The sequence below is a fragment of the Hippoglossus stenolepis genome, chromosome 2, assembly GCF_022539355.2.
Source record: "Hippoglossus stenolepis isolate QCI-W04-F060 chromosome 2, HSTE1.2, whole genome shotgun sequence".
Classification (NCBI taxonomy): Eukaryota; Metazoa; Chordata; class Actinopteri; order Pleuronectiformes; family Pleuronectidae; genus Hippoglossus; species Hippoglossus stenolepis.
Genome location: NC_061484.1, coordinates 31,322,115 through 31,329,877, shown reverse-complemented (window position 1 = coordinate 31,329,877; position 7,763 = coordinate 31,322,115). Strand labels below are relative to the sequence as shown.

The window sequence follows — 7,763 nt, the reverse complement described above, 5'->3', positions numbered from 1 at the left end:
CATTATTTATTTTTTTAAACCGTTGACATGTCAGATTTAACTGAAACATTAGATTAGGTTTCATTTAATAAAATAAAAATAATTAGAGTAATTCATATTCAGAGAATGTAAAAGTTAAGATTAAAATTCGGATGTAAATATTTTCCTCTGTAAAAGTCACAGGTCAAATTCAATGAGTGTAAATATTTATTTACAATGAACTCGTTTGAACTGAGCTTCTCAGACTTTAACAGAACTCATCGAGTAGAAAAGCGTGGTCTTCTCTGATTGGCTGTGCTGCAATCTGATTTGCTGGCTCCCCAGCCTGTGGTGTCTCATGGGAGTTGTAGTCCTTTGCTCTGCACTCAGCGGCTGCTTCTGGCTCACTCACAGCAGCAGAACTACAGACTGGAGGGGGCGGGTCTAGTGTCTGGGGGCGGGTTGTGTCATGGTGAGTGGGCGGGTCTGTGGTGAGGAGTTGAATGACAGCTCAGACTGATCAGGACCCAGACTCCAGGTTCACCTGTGGTTGTTCTCGCCTGAGATTCTCGTCTGTGGTTCGTCTGTGGATGTCTCCGGTGGTTTTCGCCTGAGATTCTCACCTGTGGAAGTCACCGGCAGCAGCATGCTGAGAGCCGTGGGGCTCCTCCTGACCGGCCTGGTGCTCGCTGGACTGCTGCGCTCTGAGGTCAGCTGTTTGTGTTTTTGTGTCATGCTGACACGGTCCAGGTGTTTGTGAGCAGCTGGACTCACTGACTCTCTGCAGCCGCAGGGAAATAAGATTATAGCTTCTGAATGTGGATTCTACTGCTCATCAGAGTCCACAGCTGACTCCATATGTTTGGTCTGATACATCTGAAAGAGCTGTTTTATTTGTATTAAGACCACATTGAAGAAAACAATATTCACTTCTTCTTTCTCAGTCATGATTTATTTAGTTTGAGCAGTTGTTAAGAATGTTCACCTGTTTGTAGTGCCCTTTTCTTAGTTGAATATATGAATACCTTTTATAACACGTTCAAAATAAAAACCTAACCTCACAAAATATCAGACTTTCAAAATAATGTTGCAACATTACAAGAATAAAGTTGTAGTTTAGAATAGAGTTTAATGAGAAAGAAAGAAGATGCTTCTGTTTAAAGTCATTTTACTTTTACTTTATTTCCATGTTTTACACACATGTAAAAACACTGATCTGAACACTTTATACATTAGAGCAAATATTGAGAAGAACAGACGTCGAACAGAGTGAGCGTCACCTTCACTCACTTTGAATCAGTCATTCACAAACTGGTGTTTTTAAATGTCTTCTTGCAAAGATGGTTTCAATGAATCAGGGATGTTGTTTTAAATGTCAGAATAACTAAGATAAATAATCAGTTTGTAATGAACGTTTGTTCTGTGGATTAAAAACCACAGTGTGTGTTCAGACCTGCTGACCTCAACCAGGTAAATCAGGTGTTTACTGTGGATCAGGACGGCAAGTGATGGTTGGTCACCTGCTGGTGGTGTTGGCGTCTTCCTCTGTTTACACACTCATTGATGTCCTCAGACTTTACATGAAGCATTTTGCGTTGGTCGGGTGGAGGTGTTGTCTGGATCACATGTGTGGTTCAGGTTACAGGTGGATGAATAATGTATGAGAGTGGTCTGTTTACACACCACCTGCTGTGAAAGCGGAGTCTCAGTCGACATCCACACAAATGTTGTTACCTCCGTCCAGACGAGCGTTTTAGCTCCAGCCTGCTTCACTCACACACCTGAAAACACAGGTCCCATGACCGTTCACCTACACTGGTCATGTGGTGTAAACAGGAAGTAGATTGTCTCTGCAGCTGGTTGCTTAGTAACAGAAACTCCTCTGAAGGAGGAGCAGTGATGGTGAAGAGTCAGAGCAGGGACGACGAGGTGGAACTGTAACTGACAGGAAGTGTTAGAAACAGGAAGTGTTACTGACAGGAAGTGTTAGCTTTGTGTTCACCGCTGGTAGTCGAGTCATGTGACTGATGAGAACCAATCAGGAAGAGAACGTCTGCGTCATCATTTACTAAACCCACGATTTTCAAAATAAAACGAGATCAGTTTACACAAGTGTCTGATTCAGAGGCTGTAAAACTCCACCAGGCGTAACCATAGCAACAGTGATGAGTTTTAAAACTGATGTGGATGTAGCCATGCGGAAATCATGACAACAACTAGTTGATTGAGTAGAAGCGGTGATCAGATGGTTTGAATAAATCTAATCCTAAACAAAACATTCTGAAAAACCTTTGTTTGTTGTTGTTTCGTAGTGTTAAGTCTTCTCTGCTCCGCCTCCAGCTCACAGGCGTTCTGGACGACTGCTTCTGTGGCGAAAGCATCGGCGTCTTCAACAACTTCAAGATTTACCCTCGAATCAAGAAGCTGACGGAGAGAGACTACTTCAGATACTACAGGGTAAGAGCTCTGCTATATATATATATATATACTTTATATCATTTAATGTCTCTTATTAGGAATGTTAAGTTGTTCTTTAAGATTTTTAATACCAAATGTTCAGTGTGTAATTTTATGTTTTGTTCTTTTTGATTTTAACCCTCAGAATTTGCTCTGTGACATTTTACTCAGTGAAGCCTCATTTTTACTTCAATATAAAAACATGTTTGCTGCTTTCACACCTTCACACTTTCTGAAGTACTTTCTTACTTAGTCTTGGTTATTGGACTCGGGGTGGGGGTCCTAGGTTTCCATCTTAGTTATGATCTTCAATCTCAGGTCAGCTGCCTCTGTGTTCTATCTGGTTCTACTGGGGCTTGGTACCCAATCCCAGTGGGATGATGATATCTCCTCTCTGACCTGTCGTCCTGACGCACACACACACACACACACACATACATACACATACATATATATATATATATATATATATATATATATATATATATATATATACATACATATACATATACATACATACATATACATATACATACATACATATACATATATATATATATATATATATATATATATATATATATACATACATACATATACATATATATATATATATATATATATATATATATATACATACATACATATACATATACATACATACATATACATATACATATACATACACGTGTGTGTCTGTGTGTCTTTTTCCTATAGGTGAACCTGAGGCGACCGTGTCCTTTCTGGCCCGATGACGGACAGTGTTCAATCAAAGATTGTCATGTGGAGCCCTGTCCTGAGGTGAGGTTAGAGGTCAACCACACTTACACCTATTTATAGTCAAAGATTTGTAAAGAAACCCATCTTGATTATATTGATTAAGAAAGTAAAGACCATAGACGACTGCAGAAATAATGAATTCAATGCAGATATTTATTTCACACTCGCATTACATACATTTAGTCTTCTTCTTTCTTTTTACCTCAGTTATGTCCCTAACATCTGCTGGTGGCCACTAACACCTGCTCACATCTACTTGGTTTGTTTTACATCAGGAGCAGTGTGGTTTCTTCAGCCATCAACAGATTAGATTAGATTTAGGAGAAATGAGGTTTGTCCAGAGTTACAGAGTGTAACGGCACATGTTCAGGTTTTTATTTATTTAGTCTGTATTTATACAAAGTTACTAATCCAACACCAGTTCAGCCACATGATCAGTTTAAGGTGGATGATTTATTATAAGGTGGAGAACTAATTTCTTATTGTTTCTTTGACAGAGTAAGATCCCGATCGGCATCAAGTCTGGGAACTACAACAAGGTGAGCGTCAAATTGACACAAAATACAAATGTTGGCGTTGTCACTTCAGTATTGTACTTTAAAGGATCGCCCTTCCTCTAACCTAAGGTCGGCGGTTCGATCCCCATATTGGCCCTTCTCACAGAAAGAAGGGCTGCATATAGATGCTCTGTACGAATGTTTGTGTGACTGGTAAATGGTTTTGTATTTACAAAGGTCTTTTCTAGTCTTGATGACCACTCAAAGCTCTTTACAGTTTTACATTCACCCACACAGTGACTGGGTGAATGTAAAATTTAAAAACTTTTAGTGTCATCAAGACTAAAAAAGACGCTATGGCTCTAGACCATTTACGTGTGTTCATAGGTCACTTAGAAAATATCACCAGACCTGAGTTACCTGCCGTCACTGAGCTCAACCACACATTTTATCAAATTCCTGTAACTTGTTAAATGGAGTGAAGGAGCAGCTGCAATTGTTCCAGCACTTTCCGTCTCATCAGCTGACTCACTGTAACACTCGCACACAAACACACACACTGGTCTTATCTGGCCAGATAGTTTCCATGCAGAGGCTGAGGACTGAGTGTTTTCCAGCTCTTGGCTTGATGATGTTTGTCTTGTTATGAGCGAGATGTGTTTGAACATCTGGACTCGACTCAGTTGCATCGACCATCAGTGATCACTGTTCGATCAGTGGGCCAATTTTAAAGAAACTGGAATATTTGCCTTCTCAGCAGAATTTTAAAATCCAAACCCATCTGGAGCTCGACAGGTTAATCGTGACATAAACTCCGCCCACACTGTCACATCCCTGTTGCTATGGTTACACCTGGTGGAGTTTTCCAGCCTCTGAATCAGAGACTTGTGTAAACTGATCTCGTTTCAGTTTGAAAACTCTGGGTTTGTGTTTGAGTCTGAACAGAAACTGAGACTTTAAATGCGATAGCACAGACGTTCTCTTCCTGATTGGTTCTCATCAGTCACATGACTCCACTACCAGCGGTGAATATAAAGGTCGCTAACACTTCAGTGACAGTTCCACCTCGTGGTCGCTCAGAGAACCCCACACCTCAGCCCGTTCACTCCGCTCTGCCAATCGGCTCGTTGCTCCCTCACTGCGAGCTAACCCCTCAACAACATCACGACTGTTTCCTGTCCTGGCTCCTAAACGGTGGAACGCAGGCTCCACATGGACATCAGGACAGAAGTCTCGTCTTCCTCAAACTACAGACACACCTCTTCTGACTATAGCTTGAATAACAAACAAATGTAGCGCTTTGGTAGCACTTGTATGTCACAGACATGTAGCATTTTGTAGTTTGGCTTTCTTGAAGAAACTTTTACTTGATTTTTGTTGCTCCTGTCAGGGCGTAAGTTTGAAACTGCTCTCTGATATTTGTTTAGCAAAGGAGACGTGTTTTCTGAGAAATCATTATCTAGTTATTGCAAGTGTGGTTAGCATTGGCAGTAGCATGCTAACACTTCTTCTCTCTGTCTCCAGTACTCCCAGGCAGCGAACACGATATCAGACATGGAGTGTGAGCAGGCGATAGAGCTGGGTGCCATCAATAGCACCCTCAGGTGAGAGATAGCACCCTCAGGTGAGAGATAGCACCCTCAGGTGAGAGAAAGCACCCTCAGGTGAGAGATAGCACCCTCAGGTGAGAGATAGCACCCTCAGGTGTGAGATAGCACCCTCAGGTGAGAGATAGCACCTCAGGTGAGAGATAGCACCCTCAGGTGTGAGATAGCACCCTCAGGTGAGAGATAGCACCCTCAGGTGAGAGATAGCACCCTCAGGTGAGAGATAGCACCCTCAGGTGAGAGATAGCACCCTCAGGTGAGAGATAGCACCCTCAGGTGAGAGATAGCACCCTCAGGTGTGAGATAGCACCCTCAGGTGAGAGATAGCACCCTCAGGTGAGAGGGCAGACGTCCTGTTTATCTGCAGGTCAAACATTGTCCAGCGTCTGACTGCTGGTGGTTTCCCACCGAACTACGAGCAGACAGAGGTGAGAATCTGATAAAGCCACTCAGAAGGTTGTGTCAATAAAAACAAAGATTGTGCGACATTGCACATTAAACTCCAATATAAAACAATATTTCTACTGTGTGTACAGTCACATGATCAGACCTGTGAGATGAAACCAGGATGTAGTTTATCTGTTCTCCACATCACACACTTTTCAATAGTTTTCTTCTTCACACTCGGACTCTTCTGTCATGAGTTGATATTTGTCCTTGTTTCAGTAACCAGAGTAAAGAGGCGTTTGCTGACTGGGCGAGACACGACGACGCTCAGGACCAATTCTGTGAGCTGGATGGTGAGTTTCTTTTTTACCTTGAGACACTAGATAAAAACATTAACCAAACAGAAACTTGTGTGTGTCAATGTACGGATTCTAATGTGTTAATGAGGCTCTTAGAATAAACAAATCATATGTTATTTGTTCAGTTTGAAGAGTTTTCTTTACTGTGTGTGTCTGTGTGTCAGATGAAACGTCTCCAGATGCTGAGTACGTTGATCTGCTGCTGAATCCAGAGAGATTCACTGGATATAAAGGTCCTTCAGCTTGGAGAGTGTGGAACAGCATCTACGAGGAAAACTGCTTCAAGTGAGACGCACACAAGCTAATAAACACACACAAGCTAATAAACACACAAGCTAATAAACAAACACAGCTTATAAACACACAAGCTAATAAACACACAAGCTTATAAACACACAAGCTAATTAACACACAAGCTTATAAACACACACAAGCTTATAAACACACACAAGCTTATAAACACACAAGCTAATAAACACACACAAGCTAATAAACACACATACACACTCACCCACTGAACTCAAAAGTTTATTTCAAAGGTTTTGTAGATGAAGTTAGAATTTGAAGCTGTGCTAATGATGATTGTGATGATGACCTAAATAATTGTGTGTTTGTGTTGACAGGCCCAGATCAGTGTCCGACCTCTGAACCCTCTGGCTCCGAGCAGAGGTGAGTCAACACCAGCTCTGTCCTTCAAAGGGACACCTGGTGGATGGATGGAGAATAGCACTGAGGTTTAGATTTGCTCCATCTCCAAGGTTCAGAACTCATTTAGAGAACTGAACATATAGAGAACTGAACATTTAGAGAACTGAACATATAGAGAACTGAACATTTAGAGAACTGAACATATAGAGAACTGAACATATGGAGAACTGAACATATAGAGAACTGAACATTTAGAGAACTGAACATTTGGAGAACTGAACATTTAGAGAACTGAACATTTAGAGAACTGAACATTTAGAGAACTGAACATATGAAGAACTGAACATTTAGAGACTGAACATTTAGAGAACTGAACATTTAGAGAACTGAACATTTAGAGAACTGAACATTTAGAGAACTGAACATTTAGAGAACTGAACATTTAGGAACTAGACATTCTGTAGTTCACACTCGGAGCTGGCGGTGGTGCTCCTACTTAGTTTGCCTATATTAGATGAATGTTGTGTGGAGGAATTTGTAAAGAAATGATGGCTGACAGAACTTAGCTGCTGCTTTATTAGATTGTTATAAGTTTACGATTTAAGTCTTTATTTCACTCACCTCAGTTTCACTCAGGTTTATATCGCAGTGTGACTAAAGATGGACGACATGACATCAAAGTGTTTGTCAGCGATGGTTTCTGTCATTTGAGCTAGTTCTAGTGTGTGTGTGTGTATGAATAACTCGAACCGTTCTCTTTCTGATTTCAGGAGATGACGATGGTGAGTAAGGCAGCCGGACACGTCAAATCTATTATTTTTAGTTGTGTTGTATTAAAAACAATAAAGTCTCTTCTGATATCGCTCATGTTGCAGGAGAAGGTTTCTACAAGTGGCTTGAAGGTAAATACCCTCATGTTTTTATCCTTCTGCTTGTATATGAATGTATAAATCTGTGAGTGTTTATTTGTATTTATATATACTTTATATACTGCTCTGTGTTGACCTGCTGTTACTGTCGACTCTGCCACATGTAGAGCTGCTGTAAATGGCCAATCGATATCCACAACC

The 7,763-nt window shown here is 40.9% G+C and overlaps 1 pseudogene; it reads left to right on the top strand.

Moving 5' to 3' along the window:
• The first annotated feature begins 452 nt into the window (after positions 1-452).
• LOC124852582 overlaps positions 453-7,763 on the top strand; it is a 10,134-nt pseudogene continuing 2,823 nt past the window's right edge.